Here is a 19,759-nt window from a genome sequence, read left to right on the forward strand (position 1 = left end):
TTCCCACTACTCCAACATTTGTTTGATGTATGACCTATTTTACCATAGTGATTGTAGGTAGGTCTTTGATTCTTTTGAGCTTCTTGTTTGGATGATTCACTTTCTTCTGTATATCCAATTCGTACTTTTCCTTTTTGTCTAAAAAGATTTTTCTCATTCAAACTATTCATGTCTACTTGGGATTTCATCATCCTTTCATTGGTTTGCCTTTTAGTGTTTAGATCATTCTGCAATCTTTCATTTTTTGATCTTAGATTCATGATTTCTTCATTTTCACTAGAGATTTGATTAATGAAGTCAGCTTGTTGAAGGAATAAATGTTGAATCTCATTATCTCTTCCTTATGTTTCTTCTTTTATCTTTTTTTTCTCTTCCATAACTTCACATAGCCTTACTACTTGAATTTCTTTCTCTCTTCTTAGTTTTCTTACTTCTTCTTGCAATGAACCATTCTTTTCTAATAGTTCTTTGATTGCTTCATTGGCTGCATCTGGGTTGCTTTCTGAATGAAGGTCTTCAATTCTTTCTTTAGTGTAGAGATGATCATTCGTTTGAATTGCAAGATCTTTTCTTCTTTTTAGCGATTGAGAGAGTTGCTCCTTTTCTTTCTTGAGTTGGGCAATAGCCATTTCCAAATATAGCTTTTTATTGTCAATAGCCTTGTCAAGTCTGAATATCTCCATAGCCTTTGATCTTTGTTCAAGCTGTTAAACTTTTCTCTAAGAACCAAAAAGCTTTGATACCAATTTTTGGAAATATTATGAAAGGTTAAGTTACTGAGAGGGGAGGGGTGAATCACAAACTTATCAAAATTTGATCTTCAATTACCAATTAATGCTTCATATAAATTCTGATCTAGTTGCATGCATGAGAAATTAAAAACATGAAAGCATACACAACACTTTAACATACAAGATTTGGTGACCGAGAAACCTTCCAAATAGAAAGTAAAAATTGGGTGGGGATGATTCACACAAGCTTTAGTACTATGGTATAAAGTTGGTCGATTAAGGCTTACAATGATCACTTCTGATGATCTTCCCTGTTAAGAGAAATAAGGACTGCTAGGTCCACCTTGTTAAAGGATTTACAAACATACAGTGAAGTATGCACTTAGTAAAGAGATTTACACAAGACTGTTAGGTCTACCTGGTTATAGGATTTGGTTGATTCACTTGTTAGGATGAAGTAGTAGCTGATCTCTGATCTACAACTACGTTTGCTGAATAAGATTCCTCTGAGTGTACAAATCACCTTGTTGTGATAGATGAATCTTTTCTACTCCTTATACTACTATAGCCTATATAATTCGCTCTTTTGTTCTTTTATGATTACATTCCTTCCATTTTTATTACAATTACACTTTGGATGTGATACAAAACATTACATATATACCAATCTAATTACAAAATTACAAAGTCGGCCACAATACAAGTTTGCACAAACATTACAAAGTTGACTCAAACTATAGGAACTCAGGTTTTAAAGACTGACTTGGTGAGGTTCTGATACTTGACATCCACTATTAATGCTCAACATTGGCATGCACTCAATAGATGTAGAAGCTTGGTCCATACTGATCACTTCCAAGTAGTCTTGAACTCGGTCTACACTAGTGACTCAGTGAATATTGTGAAACTTGGCATATAAAATGAATCACTTGATTCACACTGCATAACTTAGTCAATGCTTTCACTACGAGATCAGTATAAACTTAATCACTTGGTTGGCTTGGTCAACATTGGATTCACATCACATCAACTACGAACTTGGTAAGCACTGCTCAACTTGGTTTGCATTGGTATACTTGACATACACTATGATGCTCATTTTATACTGTTGATCATTATCATAGTAGTAACTACTCAAGGCAAACTAAAATTTGTCCAAAGGACACAATAGCAACTGTAGAACTCGGTAACAATTGAAATGCTTGGTTAACACTATTAATTGTACGATAAGCTCAGTAGATACTTACAATTTGAATAAATGTATGTCACTAATAAAAAAATTGACTATAATGTCAACATTATCTATGGAATTTATGCATAATCAAACATACCTCATGCGTCTATTCCCAAGAAGTCTAGGTGGTCAGGCTATGGAGTGGTTTTCACACTTGCCTGCTGGTATCAAAACATTCGATGAGATTTCTAACTTGTTTGTCCAACAATACTCTCACAACATACAAAACTTAGTTAACATTCAAAACTTGTGCAACCTTAAACAAAAAGTTGGGGAACCTTTCCTCACATTTCTTCAGAGATGGAGACAACTTTACACCAAATATTCACGTAAAATCCCAGAAATAGAGAAACTTGATATCTTTACGGACAATCTCTTGCCTAATTTTGTATATAGAGTTCAACTTCAAGGTCCACGTACCTTCGAAGACATGGTCACACAATCTACTGGATAGAGGAATTCATGGTCAAAAAAGGGTGAACTAACCCTTCAAAAAGACACTAAACAAGGGTCAACCTCTAATAAGGACAAATCCAAGTATGTGAACAAAAATTGAAAGGTTGTGCATGATGGAGTTGTTGACTACATTACTCCTAAACTTGCTAAGGCAGCTTTCAATCTTACAGATAATCTAAAAGCATCCAAGAATGTTCAGAAGACTCCTTCTGAAAACAAGACATCTAAAAATAAACTGAGGAACTCATCTTGGGCTACACACCCTAAATGAGAATTTACACCTCTTGGTGAACCTTTTGATGTGGTCTACAAGATCTTGCTACAAAACAAGCTTATTTCTCCATTGGACAACTCTCGACCTTATGATCCACAACCACGAGCATCATGGTGGAATGAAACTTCATTGCAAATACCATCAAAACAAAGGTCACAAAACAAGAAACTATATTAACCTACATCACAAAATTCAAGACTTAATTGATGATAGTGACATTTTTGTGGATGGACATAACAAGAACTCAGATCATAAGGCTTTTAATGAGTCATTCCCTCACTATGAGAAAGGGAGAAAACTCAAAACAAAAATCTCACAACAAGATCAACCGTGCATACTCCAATGATGATGATGAGATAGTCCACATGGTTGAACTGGTGGGTGTTGAGTACTATGATATTATCACCATCAAGGGTAAATAAGACAAGACTAAACCTAAGACACCATTTGTCTTAAGGGGCCCTACTTTCAACACATCTAACAAAAATTCATCACAAACTTGTGCCAACACTGTTGTGCATTCTCATACTAAGTTAGTACTTAAAGGCCCTACGCCTTCTGCTCCTGAGTTAGAACAACACAAAGAAAAACTTCTTGTTGGTCCATCTAGAAAAGGAACAAAACTCGCAATAACTTCTGCAACTACTAGCTATAGTATCCTTGATCAGTTACAACAAAAAAATGCTCAAATCATTATCTTTAAACTACTCAAAATATCACCTGCTCATAGGAAGATTCTTGAAAAAGCTCTTACTAAGGAAAACATTCCTCAAGATCTTGATCTTGAGAGGTTCCAAGCTATGGTAATTCATCTGACATCACCTTACTACATGTCCTCTAAGGAGGATGAAAATTCACTGAGTCATCTGCATAATCAACCTCTACACATTGAAGTCATGATACACCATAAATGTGTTTGGCATGTGCTTATCGATAATGGAGCTAGTTTAAATATCATCTAATCTTCTCTGCTCAAACAATTGGACTATTCTAAGAGTCCATTGACCCTCGTTGCAAGATAACTATCAAAGCATATGATGAAGTCAAGTGCAAATCCTTGGGTCTTTTGTGTTCTCTCTCTGGGTTGGTCCTATCAAAAGGGATGTCACTTTTCAAGTCCTAGACATTCCCTTGGCTTACAATATTTTTCTAGGAAGTCCATGGATACATGAGATGTGAGTTGTGTCTTCCACTTACCATCAATGCGTAAAGTTCCCATTTCATAGCTTTGGAGTCACCATACCTGCAAGTGCTAGCTATACCTATAACATGTTGAAATCTATTAAAAACTGTGTGCTTGCTAATAGGGAGTCTGTAGACTATCATGATAACAAGCTGAAGCAAATCGAGCAATCACTCAAGTTAAAAGAGACTAGAATGGGTGAATATCACATAGAACTAGTTCTATCTTTGACATCTCTTCCTAAATCTCCCCATCATTATGGGAGACCATTTGAAGCAAAGAGACCTTTTGTGTTGACACCTCAAACCAAGTATAATGGTACATTTGTTAAAGCTACTATCCCTCTCAAGGAAGAAAGTGAAAATAGAGCTATTGTTGCATGGATCTACAAAGAAGAAACTCCAGTTTACCTCACAGAATAGTCTCGTGAAATTACTCCTAAAAAGTATGGTCTAGGCCCTAAACTTATGAAATGATTTGGTTGCAGGGGAACTGGTCCTATTGGATGCAACAAAAATGGTCTAATTGATCCTATCATAGTGATAGCTAGAAGGAACTGAGATACATCTAGTCTAGGTTTCAAGAAGATCACCTTCCATCAGGGATTAACAAATTTGTACCAAAACTTGAGAATTCATCTAAAAATGAGTCACAAGCTGAGTCTGATGACCATGAAGACAATTTTGAAAATGAGGATCCTTATCCTTATCCCATTCATGATGATCTTGCTAAATTCTTTGTTGAACTAGATGATTTTGTACCACATATCAACACTATGGATGGTGATAGTGTTTCTTCTTATGATACTATTGGTTCACAACATACCCAACAAGAACAAGGAGAGTCTAGTCATGCTTTACATATTGAGTATCCTTGTGAAAATATAGAGGGTGAAGGAGAGATTGTCCCTATCACTGTTGGGGAATTTTATAGTCTATCACCATGTAGTATAGATTCTTGATAATATGAATTCAACTCTCTCTTGGAAGCAACTACAAATAAAGACATAGATCAAGTTCATGTCCATGAAAATTTACTTGAACTAGGTGAAGCATCTAGGGTTAGTTTGAATGAGTCTTATCCAACTAGTGTCATCGAGTCTTCTATTAATGACATTAGAACTCAAAGGCATTTGAACACACTTATGGATGAAGCTGCTCTAGGTCTCGAATTGTTTGTCCAAGCATTTGATGGTTATATTGTGAACACAATTGAACCCGCCACTTCTCTTTCACTCACCTATCCTGAGATCATAGACTAGAATCTCAATACATCTAGTGAAGTCCCTACATTCCAGAATGACTACACTCTTGCCTATTACTTAAACACTATTGAGCCTATAATGTCTTCCACCAATAAAAAAAGTGTCAACATGACTGAAGCTGACATCAAATATCTTAGTCATACAATAAAAAAGAAAATAAATAAAAGGTTTTCTGGTGAAAACCACAATGTGGTAGTGTCAAAACCTAAAAAAGTAAAAATAAAAGACATATCCAAGGGTGAAAACCTCTCTGAGGCTCCTATAGATGAGATATTTGATGCACTTCCTAGTCATTTTCAGGAAAGATCATTAGTGTTGATAGAGCCAACACAAAAAATCAACTTGGGGACAAAAGAAAATCCTCACATGATACATCTTGCATAGTCATTATCTCTAGAAGAAAAAGAGGAATTCATTGCCTTCTTCCAAGAGAAAAAGATAAACTTTGCATGGACATAATCAGACATGCCAGGATTAGATCCTAATCTCATAATGCATCACTTGTCTATCACACTAGGAGTTAAACTAGTCAAACAAAAACTTAGGAAAATGCATCATCATGTTGCATTGTTTGTCAAAGCTAAACTGGAAAATATTTTGAAAGCTGGTTTCATCCAAGCTATTGATTATGCTGAATGGATATCAAACATGGTTCCAGTCTCCAAGCACAAAAAAATCTATCAGAGTCTGTATAGATTTCTAAGATTTGAACTTAGCATATCCAAAGGATGATTTTCCACTCCCTAACATTGATATGATAGTGGACATGACAACATGATATGAAATGTACTCACTCATGGACAAATTTTTTGGTTATAATTAGATCAAAATTGTGCCAGAAGATCAAGAAAGGACTACTTTCACCTGTGCATGGGGAATTTTATGTTGGAATGTGATATCATTGGGCTTGAAAATTGTTGGTGCTACATATCAGAGGGCAGTTACTATAATTTTTCATGACATGATGCATAAAACAATAAAAGACTATGTTGATGATACCCTGGTTAAGAGCAAAAAATGCAATACTCAGCTTCAAGATTTGGGACCTATCTTAGATTGCATGGAGAAATTTAGTTTGAGACTTAATCCCAAGAAATGTGCATTTGGTGTAACATCTAGGAAACAAATTGGCTACATTGTGTCTACAAAAGGAATCAAGGTTGATCCAAAGAAAGTTCAAGAAATCATGGACATACCTCCACCTCATAATATTAGTAAGATGCAAGGGCTACAAGGAATATTTCAATCCATTCATAGATTCATCTCACAACTAGTGGATAGGTCACAACCTTTTACCAAGACTCTACATAAAGGTGTGAAATACAACTAGAGCCAAGAATGCAAATAGAGCTTAACATAGATAAAGAAAAATTCTTGCTTATTCACTAATCTTGATGCCTCCTATTTATAGGAAACCTCTCATTTTATACATCTCAGCAATAGAGACATCTCTGGGTATCTTGCTAGGACAAGAGGATAATGATAACAAGGAAAGAGTTATATATTATCTGAGTCACATGTTGATTTCTTATGAAATAAATTATAGTATCATTGAGAAATATTTCTTGGCAGTTGTCTTCACTTCTCAAAAGTTAAGACACTACATGCTCACTCATACTACATGACTAGTTGCTAAAATTGATCCACTGAAGTATTTGCTCAACAAAGTAGCTCTAATAGGAAGGTTGGCTAAGTGGGTCATGATACTAAGTGAGTTTGACATTTAGTATGTTGAGAAAAAGTTGTTGAGTAAAAGGCTATCAAGGGACAAGTGATTGCTAATCAGTTAGTAGAAGCACCAATGCAAAGTCTTCTTCCACTCAACATTGATTTTCCTGATGAATCAATTCTAACGATTACACATCAAACTTGGGTGATGTTCTTTGATGGTTCCTTCACACAATAGAGATCTGGTCTTGGACTCTTGTTCATCACACCACCGAGGTATTCACTGCCTAAGGCATACAAAATTATGTTTCCTTGTACAAATAATATTGTAGAGTATGAAGCTCTTATTAATGGCATGAAGGTTGTAGTTGAATGGAGAGTGGATCAATTTAACATCTTTGGTGATTCCCAGCTCATAATCAACCAGTTCAATGATGTATATCAAAAAAAGGATGAGAAATTGATCCCTTATAAACATATGGTGGATGACCTAAAGAAATACTTTTCTCACATCACTTTTCAATGGATTCCTTGGGCAGAAAACAAAGTGGTTGATTCCATGGCTACTCTTGCTTCCTTGTTATAGATGTCAAAAAATGATCTTGACATGAGTTCTTGGTGGAAACATTACTCTACACTTCCTATGACTCTCTCGAATCTAGGATGATCTACTCTATTATAGGACACAACTCATACTGCCACCATCACATTTACTCTTACTTGCATGACCAAATCATTCAGAACAACCTAACCTAGAATGAAAAACATCACCTTATCCATAATGTTTCAGGGTATGTTATTATTACTGATGACTTGTTTAGGAGAGGTCTCAATAGAACACTTCTTAGGTGTCTAGAACCTAATGAGTCCAAGCATGCATTAATAGATATACATGAGAGCATTTGAAGGTTTCACTCCAATGGCTTGACACTAGCTCGTAAGCTTATTAAAGCTAGTTACTATTGGCCGAATATGGAGCAAGAGGCAATCAAATATGCCAAGTCATGAAAATAATGCCAGCTCCATGGGAATCTGATTCACGCTCTAGCTAGAGATCTTATTCCATCTATTACACTATGGCCATTCCAACAATGGGCCTTTGATCTCATGAGCTAGATTCACCTATCCTCTTCAAATGGACATAAGTTTATCATTACTACTATAGACTACTTTACTAAGTGGGTAGAAGCAGTCCCTCTCTCCATAGAAAATAGAAAAACTATAGCTTTTTTCATCATGAATTACATCACATGCAGGTATGGTGTACCTTCCTCCATTATTACTGACAATGGAGGATAGTTTAAAAGAAAGGATCTTAAGGAGTTGTATAAAAAGTTCAAAATCATGCAACACTAGTCTTCTATTTATTACCCCCAGGGTAATGATCAAGAGGAAGCATCCTATAAGGTGATCCTTAAGATCTTGCATCGCATAGTTAGCAAATCTGGAAGGGACTGGCACCTTTAGATTAATCCAGCTTTATGGGCTTATAGAAAAAGTATCAAAACTCAAATGGGTACAATGCCCTTTGCTTTAGTATATGGAGCAAATGTCATGCTTCCAATTGAGGTTGAGATTCCCACTTTGAGAATCTCCATGAAGGGCCTCATTATTGATGAAGACTATAGAATATCTCAGCTTCAAGAGCTAGAATTGTCAGATGAACATCGGCAAGTGGTGTGTGATCATCTTCAAGCTTATTAGTAGCATATGCCAAGAAGCTACAATAAGAAAGTCAAGCCACATAACTTCCAACTGGGTGATCTTGTTCTAAGAGAAACCCCTAAGAATCAGCAACAATAGGTACAAAAATGGAAGTTTGAACCCAACTAGCTTGGTCCATACATATTCATTGTAGTGTTTGGATCTACTACTTACCAACTTTCTATAGCTAAGCGAGAGGTGCTCAAGGAGCCCATTAACACTCTCCACTTGAAGTAGTTCTATAGCCGATCTGATCTTAGAAGCTCTTTGTACATTCTTAAATGTCCTAAAAAAAATCTAAAAATTGCAGAAAGTCCTAAAAAAAACATTACCTTGGTGAAAACCTAGCAATAGGCACCTTGGTAATACCAAAAAAATGGAAAAATTCAAAAAATACAAAATAATTGAAAAAGAGAAAAAAAAAAAAAATGAAAAACAAAAAAAGTGACATTGATGAAAACCTAACAAACAGGCATCATGGTAGCAAAAAAAGAATCTCTTCCAAGAAGGTGAAAACGTGGTAAACATGCACCTCTTGTTTAAAATGCTATATCTCGTAGTGCATCTTCTAGCTCATGTAAAGATGATTTCCTACTTTTGTTTGCTACTTTCACTCATGTATCCATGGATTGAATCTTCTCATAACTTGGGGGCAACCCTTGGAGTGTCATAGGAATCTCTGGTGTCAGTCACCAATTGTTCTAACTACATCTATCTACTGTTGCTAGTGTCACGTAGAGATTCCTCTTACAAAACATCTCTTGCATCAGTCACCAGTTGTTCTAACTGTGTCTGTCTATTGTCGCTAGTGTCACTTTAGAGATTCCTCTCATGGAAGATCCCTCTTGTGTCAGTCAATAGTTGTTTTAACTATGTCTATCTACTATCACCCAGTTACTATCAAGGTTCTTCTTATTTGAAGTTTCCTCTTTGACTTTAGTCACTAGTTGTTCTAACTGTGTCTGACTGTCATTGTCACCTTATTGAAGAGATTTCTTTCATATATGTTTCTAGAACATTGACACTTGACATCAATCCTATGACACAAAACTAAACTCAACACGATGAATTTTTTTGGGATATGCTGAGCTTTTCTTTGCTTGTTTAGCCTTCTTGCTTTATCATGTCTCTTTGAGCAACTTGATGATGTCACTTTCAACTAGAAAAGCAAGGATTGGGGGCATGATCTTTTCTTTGCTTTATGTTTGCGGTTTAGTTCCAATGATCTGAAGCATCCATATAAAAGGGGTGTCCACTATAAGAGCCTCCATCTCGTATTAGATGGCCATGTGTACCTTGACTCCTTTTATATGGATAAATTAGTGAGGTTGGTTCTTCTCCTTGCTTTTTGGAGTGAACTCTTTATGTTACAGTAAATACTGATACTCGTCCTACTAAGTGACTGTATGGGTCACACCTAGAACACTTCTGTCTCAGGTTAAAAACACAAGGGTTGATGTAGATAGAATACTTACTAATTTCTTAACATAAGAAGGATCTCTCATGTGTCTGGTGTGTCTTCACACAAGAAACATTCTAGTCATCTTAGCATTTATACTCTGATGCTTATGTCAACTTGTGACTTTAAAAGGGAAAAATGTTCTGGTCATTATGGCTTCTTGTGCCTTGAATACTTACATTTAATCTTGACAAAACTAGAATAGACATCCTATTCATATTTCCATGATTGCAATGTTAGTGGGAATTGTATGACATCTAAGGTTTTGCAATACGCTTAGTGATGATAATTTTTAAAGCTTGGTAACCAAACCTAGGGTTGCATCTAGTGTAGGGCTACATTGCATAAGCATATGGTTCAATCATTGATTTATTTACATCCTTTGTGATGAGGAATTATTGGCTTCTTCAAAGTATCATGTTTCTTCATGACTACACAAATGATTGATTAATCACCCCGTGGCTGATTTGGCTGCTCTGAACCCATTTTTGGGATCAAATTCAAAATCTAACACACTTAAATAGCTCAAAAATGCATTTTAAAATTTTGGGACTGACACGATCAAATGCTTGTGCATTCCACTTTTTTGATACTTTGTGAATCTTTGTGAATGCTTTCAAATCACATTTCTTGACATTTTTCAAAAAAATTGGAAAAATTCAACTCAAGTCAACCCAAGTCAACTCTAGTCAAACTTGGTCTTTTAGACCTTGAAATCACTTTGAATCAACTTCAAAGTTTCTTCTGATTGTTTTGATCTTTTCTATATTCTTCTGAATCTCTACTTTCTTTAGTATCTTTCAATATACTGCTCTACATCACATTTATGGTGTGTCATCTTTCAATTTCGCTCCCAAGGGGCAGGATGATTACATCATTGAATCTTTGAAAACTGGCTTCAAATCAATCTAAATCTTATGTCCTCATTACTCGGGCCATCTCATCACTTGGGGCATCTCATTCCCTTTTATCTAGCATCTGTATCATTTATCTCATATTTTGATTAGTTGATCACATCTTATAACAGTTCTTGTCAGAGTTTGATGGAAAGGTATTGGGACAATCTAACCCTAACTCCTGAGGATCAAGCCTCATTCTAGGGATAATTCTACGATTCATTGTAGGTTTTTTTTATCTCTTTTATGGACTAGTATTTAGGTGTTCTATCTAGACTTTAGGGGATTAAGCTCTATTTTGGAGATAATTCCAAATTCTTTCTAAGGATTAAGCTTTGTTTTGGAGATAATCCTAACTTTTACTAAGAATTAAGCCTCGTTCTGGGGATAATTCTAGGCTCTTACTTTCGATCACTATTCAATGGATAGGTATCAGGATAGTCTAAACCCTGACTCCTGAGGATTAAACCTCATTCTAAGGATAATTCTATGAATCATGATTAATCTTATCATCTTTTAATGAACAGGTATCGGGATAGGCTAAACCTAGACTCCTGAGGATTGAGTCTTGTTCTTGGAACAATTCTATGAAGTTTGAAAATCTTTGTATTATCAATCTTGGTATCTAAGGTTAAGCTCTATTAAGGAGATAACCTTAAAAAGCTTATCAATCTCAATATTTAGGTGTTCTATTTGGATCCCCTAAGGTTAAGCTTCGTTCTGGAGATAACCTTTAAAATCTTATCAATTGGCTTTTGTGTCATCAATCTAGGAACCAATCTCATTTCTTGATCTATGCATCATACTTCTGATTTCTTTGAATTGAACGTGTTACTCCCACATCCATTTAAAGAGGGGCAAATGTAATACCCCAAAATTGGCACATTGCCATGTTAACTAATTCTAGTCTATTTGATTATATCTAGAATCCTATTTCACTAGGCAATTCTAATACTGACTACTTGACCTAAGTATCAAATTCAGAAAACCCTAATTTGCATTAATCATGCTCTCTGTTTAATTCCTAAGTATTGACTCAAATTAGCTACATTAAACCTATTGATTAAATTTAATTTAATTATAAGTGTTCATACGTTAATTAAATTAAATTACTTCTTTAGTTAATAATGCAAAGGAATTAAATCTATTTAATTTAATAATGTCCTCATTTTAATTATTAAATTTAATTATTCAATTAATTAAAGTTTATGCATTTATGATGTCATATTCCACTTTATTAAATTAAATAATCTCTTCAAATCTTCTCTTTAGTTCTAAAATGGAAACTCTGAGTGAACTATCTCTCAAATTGGAATTAACCTAGTTAACTTGTTCTCACACTCATGTGAAACTCAGTTAACTCTTCATTACACTCAGATCTAAAACAGTTAACTTCACCTGCACAAGGAAGTTTCCATTTCAACTGGATCTCACCTTCAATCTCAATCATTCATTTCAATTGATCTCGACCATTGGTTGATTTCTAAAATTCTATTTAAGAGGCCTTCAATTCCTCATTAAGGAGGTTGCAAGTTGAAAGTATCAAATTTATGTTGGATTGTGTACTCATTTTCTCATAATATTCATAGCTTGTTATTTCCATTGCATTGGAATATCATTCTAGCATTAAAATGCATTCATTTAGAATAACATGTTCTTTCATTTTTTAGCTTAAATAGATGCACTTCATATAGAATAGTTGCATTCTCATATAGTTATTATTAAAATCCTTTGTACTAAGAGGTTTGGTTGTCGGCTTCTCGTTCTGAGAGAAAAGGAAAAATCCTTCTAGTTAGAAGGAAATAGGTCGCACTATTGGATTACTTGGATGAACAATTCAATATTTATTTTGGGATGATCTTATTAGGTAATGACCATGTTGAAGTGTATGTGAGGATCTGAGGCCCACATTTCACATATACGCCCCCCATGTTCTTTTTTCTAATTATTAATTTAACTCTCTTATTATATTTCCCTTATTTTCAACTTGGTCTTGATGTTTTTTAGCAACCTTATAAGCCATTGAGTCTTTTCTTCTTTTGATCTTTATCATGCATTAATTTTTACCCTAAATAATTGTTATTAATTCATGCCTCAACTTATGACGATATGTAGTTGGTAGAATTTTCATCCCACACGTCATATCCTAATATCTAGTACTATGATATGACTCTACTTAATTAATACTTTGAGTGACATACAATTTCATACTATTTTTACTCTACCCAAATCTAGAGCCTTTTATGTAATTACTCATTGACAGGGTGGAAAATATTCCCATCCTTATTTATTTTGGGTGATCATTAGTAGCCATGGATACTTTGGTCAAGCTTTCATGCCCATCAAAATTGAGAGTTATGCATATTGTTTTAGTTAAGAATAGAGTCATTTGGAGAGCTATCTTGTGATATCTTGGGACTCAATATTTAAATAGCCCCAATAGATTCTAATCTAATTTAGATATTATCCCTATGTTTATTTCAGTAGTTCATCACTTCTATGTCGACCATGATCTTATTGCTAGTTTGTGTCAAAAATTGTTCCACGAATTTATGCTTGGGAACTTAGACATAGTTCTTCAAAATTATCAGGATAACCTTAAAATTCCTTTGAAGGATAACTACAATAAACTATATCTTATAGGGGATCCTTTCATTACCTACCCAATCATCTTTATTAAGAACTTGGTTGGATTTTGGGTTGAGAGTGTCATTTACAAGCAAAATATGTGCTTCCTCCTTCATTTATGCTCTCTGTTGGATCCACTAGAGGAATATTGGTTGGAAAAATATTTTGAGGAAGATTAAATTATGCAAGAAAAAACCCTAAAGGTTTTTGTTGAAGACTTATGAGAGGCCTTTAAGGTTGACTAGTTTCTGCTATCCCCTGCCCCCTTTTTGTATGAACTTCTCCATCTCTGGTTAATGTTTTGTGACAATGGGCTTAAAATTGTGTTTAATCTTTATAATTCTAATAGTGTAAAGCTTTTAAGAACTTTATTAATATGATATTTTATCTTATATGATTACAAAATTATCTTTTTCTTATGGTGGAATTCTAGTTGGATATGTTGTATATATCATTTTAGGCTTAACTGATAATTATTAGGGTGAGTTATGGATCAAGTTTATTATAACACATTTGATAACTCATGTAGAATCTTGAAGATCTAGAAAGGATAATATTTCTCATGAGCTATTAGTTTTTTAAAATTAAAAACTTGGTCTCCTTCTCTTGCTTCTCGTATTGTTTATCTTTTTAAAGTAAAGCTCTTAGAGTCTATATTTAACATTGGAAGCCTTATGAGTATTTTTTATTTATTTTGTTTTGCCTATGGTTTATGAATCCCAGAGGCCTCTTTACATGGGCTTGGTCTTAACCATAGATCCACTTTATTATTTGAATCAACGTTCTTGGTGAAACATGTTAGAGTAATAAAGTATTTTCTTATTAATTAAATCATATTGATTTAATTATTAAGTCACTTATTATCTCTATTTTACTTAAGCTAAACTTTAGGCATATAATAATTAATTCTTTTGTTAATTATTATCATGCAACCTAGGTTAGATTCTTGTTAGGGTTTTGATCTCCTTTTATAAGGATTGATCTCTTTGTAATTTAATTCATTCACTTAGATAATAGAAATCTCTTTTTTTTCTCCTCAAGAATATCTCATCTATGGATCTAAGATTTCCAACCTCCATAGCTTTTTGCTTCTCTCTTTTGTGATAGGTATTTGCATGCACATGATTCTTGGGAGCTGTGGGGTTGGTCTTTCAAAAACTTCAAAAAAACCTTTGAGATTACTTGGCTTTGTTTTAAATTGCAAATTTATATGATTGCTTCTTGGAAAGTGCCCAAATCATATCTCCCTACTAATAGTTTAATGATTAATTTTAGAGGTAACTCTTTGGGTGCTATAAAACACTAAAGGGATTAAGCCTACAAATGTTTTGATGTTGAAATCTAATGATCGAAAGAAACCATAGGTAAATGGATTTACAACTTATCCTATATATTTAATTTCATATGATGAACTATCCAGATCCTCTAAGGAGGTTTTGAATTTATCCTCACCATATTCAATTTTCTTGCACCAATCAAGTAAAGTTTGTATTAGCTTGGGACTTTAACATTGTAGGATCTTTTCACTCGATATATCTTGGCTTGTTCCTTTTGTTAACTTTGTCTATATTTTTTGGCACTAACATATCTTGGAGAAAATTGTGGTTGGGTGTTGTTCTTGTTGTGGCAAGTGGAGCAATTTAGTTAGTCTCACTGCATAAATTTCACTCTCTCAATCTCTCCTACTATGAAGAATGGAAACTCTTCCTCTCTCCTTTCTAATTGCTCAATAATGTAATCATGTTCTAAATCTTGTAATAGGGGGTATGCCCCCTAATCTTTTCTATGATACTCTCTTCTAAGTCCTATTTGGGGTTCTTGTATGTACACAAGACTTTGGTCATGGGCTACACTGGGGTTTTTCTTAACCTTGTTCTTTTTGCCCCAATGCCTACACTTGAACGAGGTTATTTTGTCAATATTTTTAAAAATTAATAGAATGGGAATTTGCCTCTTATTTATCAAGAAATAATTAGAGCTCATTATTTAAATTCAACTCTAATTTAAATTAATATTAATTAAGTATTTATACTAAGACAATATTTGATATTTAATATTCAAATTCTTTTAATTTAACTTTCTAAATTAGGTCTTTAAATTAAATCTTTTAAATTAAACATATATTCAAATAGCTTCCAAAGAATTAAATATTATCTAATTTTAAATTTTCCATTTTAAAATCAAATAACATCTAATAATCCAAATATCAATGATTGATAGAGATAATAAAACAGACATCAGACATGTCAAACAGAAAAGTAAAACATACACGCACACCATACACACGCAATTATGGGGTAAGTACCATAAATAATAATAAGTAAAAGGAAAATCATATTTATATATAAATGACTATATTCATGAATACAAAATCATCATTGCTTGAAGAAACATCATAAGACATCATCATGAAAACAATTTTCATTTACTAACCAGAAGTCCTTAAAGCATCATAATTATGAAAGTGTTCAATCTAGACATCAAATCAAGTCATGAAATAATGTCATATAATTGTAAATCTAATATCTTTGAAACTAACACACACATTAAAATAGGCCTAAAAGATTTTGGCAATCAGAATAGAAAAAAAAATTGTGGGTGGTTATTACACTTTAATTTCTAACATAACATAACTAGCATTTTCTTGCATAGGAGAACTTAAACAATAAGTGTTCAACCATTTTGTATTCATTTTCATAAAGGGGACATCTGGATGGACCCTCAAAACCCATCTTGTTGAATTTTTCTATGGTTAATTTTCTTTTTTGAAGGGCCACCCAAAGGAAGATTCATGTTTTAGGAAGGCATGCTAAATCTCAGCATAGATTAAGGGGGATTTCTATTTATCCCATTATTGTGAATTAATTATCCTCTCATATCCTATTTTGATATTATATTTTCCATCCTTATAAGCACCCCAAATTAGCCTATCTTTCCTTTCTTTATGGTTAACTAATATTTTATTTAAAAGAGTTCATTTATCTTGCAAAGATAGTGGGGTATCCTCTAGAGATTTGTATTGCCATCCTTTGATGAAGTGGTCATTGGCTTTGATTTTGTAGTCACTACTCACCTTCCCCATAGATTTGAAAGGGTATTTTTGATATTAGCTAGAAAACTAAGGTTATCTATGAGAGGGAGAACATCCCATGAATCTTTCCAGAATAATGTATCCTAACCTAAGCTTGTGTCTCATGTTAATTTGTTCACTATTAAAGGGTGATAATTCATCATAAAATTCAAACCTCTAGATCCTTTTGGAGGATTTCTAGTCTTGAAAAGGGATAGAGGTTGGTATTATTTAGATATTTGAAATATAAAATTTAGCCCATTTAGTTTTATTTTCTTGATACATTCTCCATATCAACTTAGCTCCCAAAGCTTCATTTTGCCAACTCTAGTTTTTAATGCCCAACCCTCCATGCTCATGTGGTTTACATATATTCTCCCATTTAATTAAGGCTTGTTTTATTTATCTCCATTACCTTGCCAACAAAATTTATGGCTAGATTTCTTTTAACTTCTTTGGGAAGAGGAAGGCAGGACATTTAGAAAGTGGGAAGGTTGATAACACTACTTTAATCATTATCATCCTACCTCCTTTATATAGCCATTTTCCTTTCTAACTTTCTATTTTTTCTACAATAAGATTCCAAGATTTTTTTCTTACACATTTTCTAATAAGATACCTGAATACTTACATGGAAATGTTCCTCTCCTATATTCTATTAGGTTACAATCTATCTTAGCTAATTTAATTGCTCTACCAAAGTCTTCTGCCATAATAATGAATAAGAAGAGAGATTTTGGATCTTCTTGTTGATTCCTCTTGATATGTCAAAATATCCTTTAGGATTTCCATTAATGAGAAGGGAGATTTTGGGTGTTGAGATATTATTATATATTAAATTGATCCACTGATGAGAGAAACCAAAAACTTTAAAATTTGTCCATAAGAATCTCTAGTCAAATTTGTGTATGCTTTTTGTATATCCAGCTTCATTATCATGCACAATTCCTTATTTACTTGACTCAAGTGCATAAGTTATTGGATTATAATTATTCCATATAAGATAGATCTATTAGGAACAAAATCTATTTGTTTTTTTTATATCAATTCTAGTATTAATCTCTTAAGTCTTTTTGCCAATGTTTTGGATAGGATTTTATACACAATGTTGCATAATGTTATAGGCCTAAAATCACCAGGATCCTCATGATCTCATTTATTATGGATCAATGATAACAAACTATTATTAATTTCAAACAAGAATAACCTTAAATTTATTGTAGGTTCAATAGCCTCCCATAACTCTTTTTCGGTTATGTCCAGCCAACATTGTTTAGAGAAGAATGCTTAGGAACCATCTAGACCCGAAGATTTTTCTGGGTTAAGTTGAAAAAGGGCTTCTTTTATCTCATCTTTTGATAAATTTTTATTGATTTTTATATAATCTTTAGTTGTTATCAATCTCTAGATATTTCTTAGCACCTTATTTTGTGCTATTAAATTTGAGGATTCATAATTATTGGAAAGTTTTGAAAAGTAGTTAAAAAGGACTTCAACTATTTTACTTGGTTTATCATCTATATTTCCTTTATTGTCCTTTATTTTAGGAATCATGTTGATTTTTTTATTTAGTGTACTATATGGAAAAAAATTATGTTTTTATCTCCTTCTACTAGCCATGTTTCTCAATATTTTTGTTTCTAAAATAATTCTTCTTTTGCTAAAATATTTTTCTTCTTAGCTAATAGCTCTTTCTCTCTTAGGTATTTTTCATCATCCATACCTACTTGTATCACTTCCTCATTAAGTTTTTTCTCAGTTATCCATTGTTCTATATGTTGTCTTTGAATATATTGTTAAAGTAGTTTTTGTTCCACTTAAGTATATTTTCTTTTAATGCTTTTAGTTTTTCAATAAAACAAAACATCTTAGATCCTTTTAAGTTTTCCTCCTACCACCATAATTCAATCTTTTTTAGAAATTCTTTCTCTAGAAACTATATTTTCTAACAATTGAATAGCTTTCTTGATGGTTTAGCTATTTCTTAGATTTCTAATTTTATCAGAATGTGGCCTAATCCGAAGTTGGGAAGGATTGTGTAATTGAAACAATAATTAAAAGTTGATAAATATCCTCTAAAGATAAATTTGTCCAACCTTTAAGAAATATTACAAAAACTAATTCTTCTATTATTCCATGTATATATCCCATTGGATGATGGTGTGTCCATTAGACTATTGCTAGTAAACCAAATTTTAAAATCTATCATAGTTTGGGAAGTTATTGAGGAGCCTCCTAATGTTAAAATAACATTAAAATCTCTTCTTAGAAAGAAATTTTCCCTCAAACTTGCCTTCATGTAGTTACTAATTTCATCCCACTCTTTTTTCTCATCTATATTTGAAATAGGACCATATGTACATTGATAAGAGAGAAGCATACCTCACTTCTAAAATTATTGACTTCCCCCCTATCTAGTTACTATATGATATTTATAAATTGAAATTGATCTTACTACGATCCCATAGAATCTCAATTCTCTAGAAGCCCCTTCAGATTTAATTATTTCAGCTTTCCATGTTCCTAAAGACCTTTTTAACTTTTCTCCCTATTCTTTATTTAATTTGATTTCTTGAATAAGAATTATTTTAAATTTAAAAATAGATAAATTATGCTTTAGCAAGCGCTTTTTGTCAGGGGTGTTTAATCCCCTAACGTTCCATGTAGTTAGTTTCATGGCTCCTTCTGAAAGGCACTTCCCCTTCCCTATATAGAGTAAATCATTTATCTTCTTCTAGTTTATATCCTTTCCTATTCTTCTTCTAAGTTCTAACAAGGATTTCTTCCTCATTTCTTGTTCCATTTACCACATTTTGGGTATTATATGCCTTCTAGGTTTTCTACAATAGCTAAATATTTTGGGTTGTTGCTTGCATTTTGAACACTTAATGCTATAGATTAATCTTATTTCTCTTCCTCCAATTCTCATAATATTCTACCACTGATTTCAATATCTCAATCTCTGTCAAACTCTTCATTAACTATATATTTTAAATTCTCAACTTTCTCTTCATTTTCAGTATCTATAATGCTTTTAGTAGTTACCTATACTCCAAATTCCTCTCAAAATTGAAGAGATTCGGTACCATTCATCTTCAAACTATCCTTATTACCAATGTTAGATCTTTCCTCTAAGCTATTTGATCTACACATATTTATTAGGGTGTCTAGTTCAATGTTAATATGATTAGG

This window comes from Cupressus sempervirens, chromosome 2 (genome assembly GCF_028749045.1).
Source record: "Cupressus sempervirens isolate cs-2001-9-10 chromosome 2, ASM2874904v1, whole genome shotgun sequence".
NCBI lineage: Eukaryota > Viridiplantae > Streptophyta > Pinopsida > Cupressales > Cupressaceae > Cupressus > Cupressus sempervirens.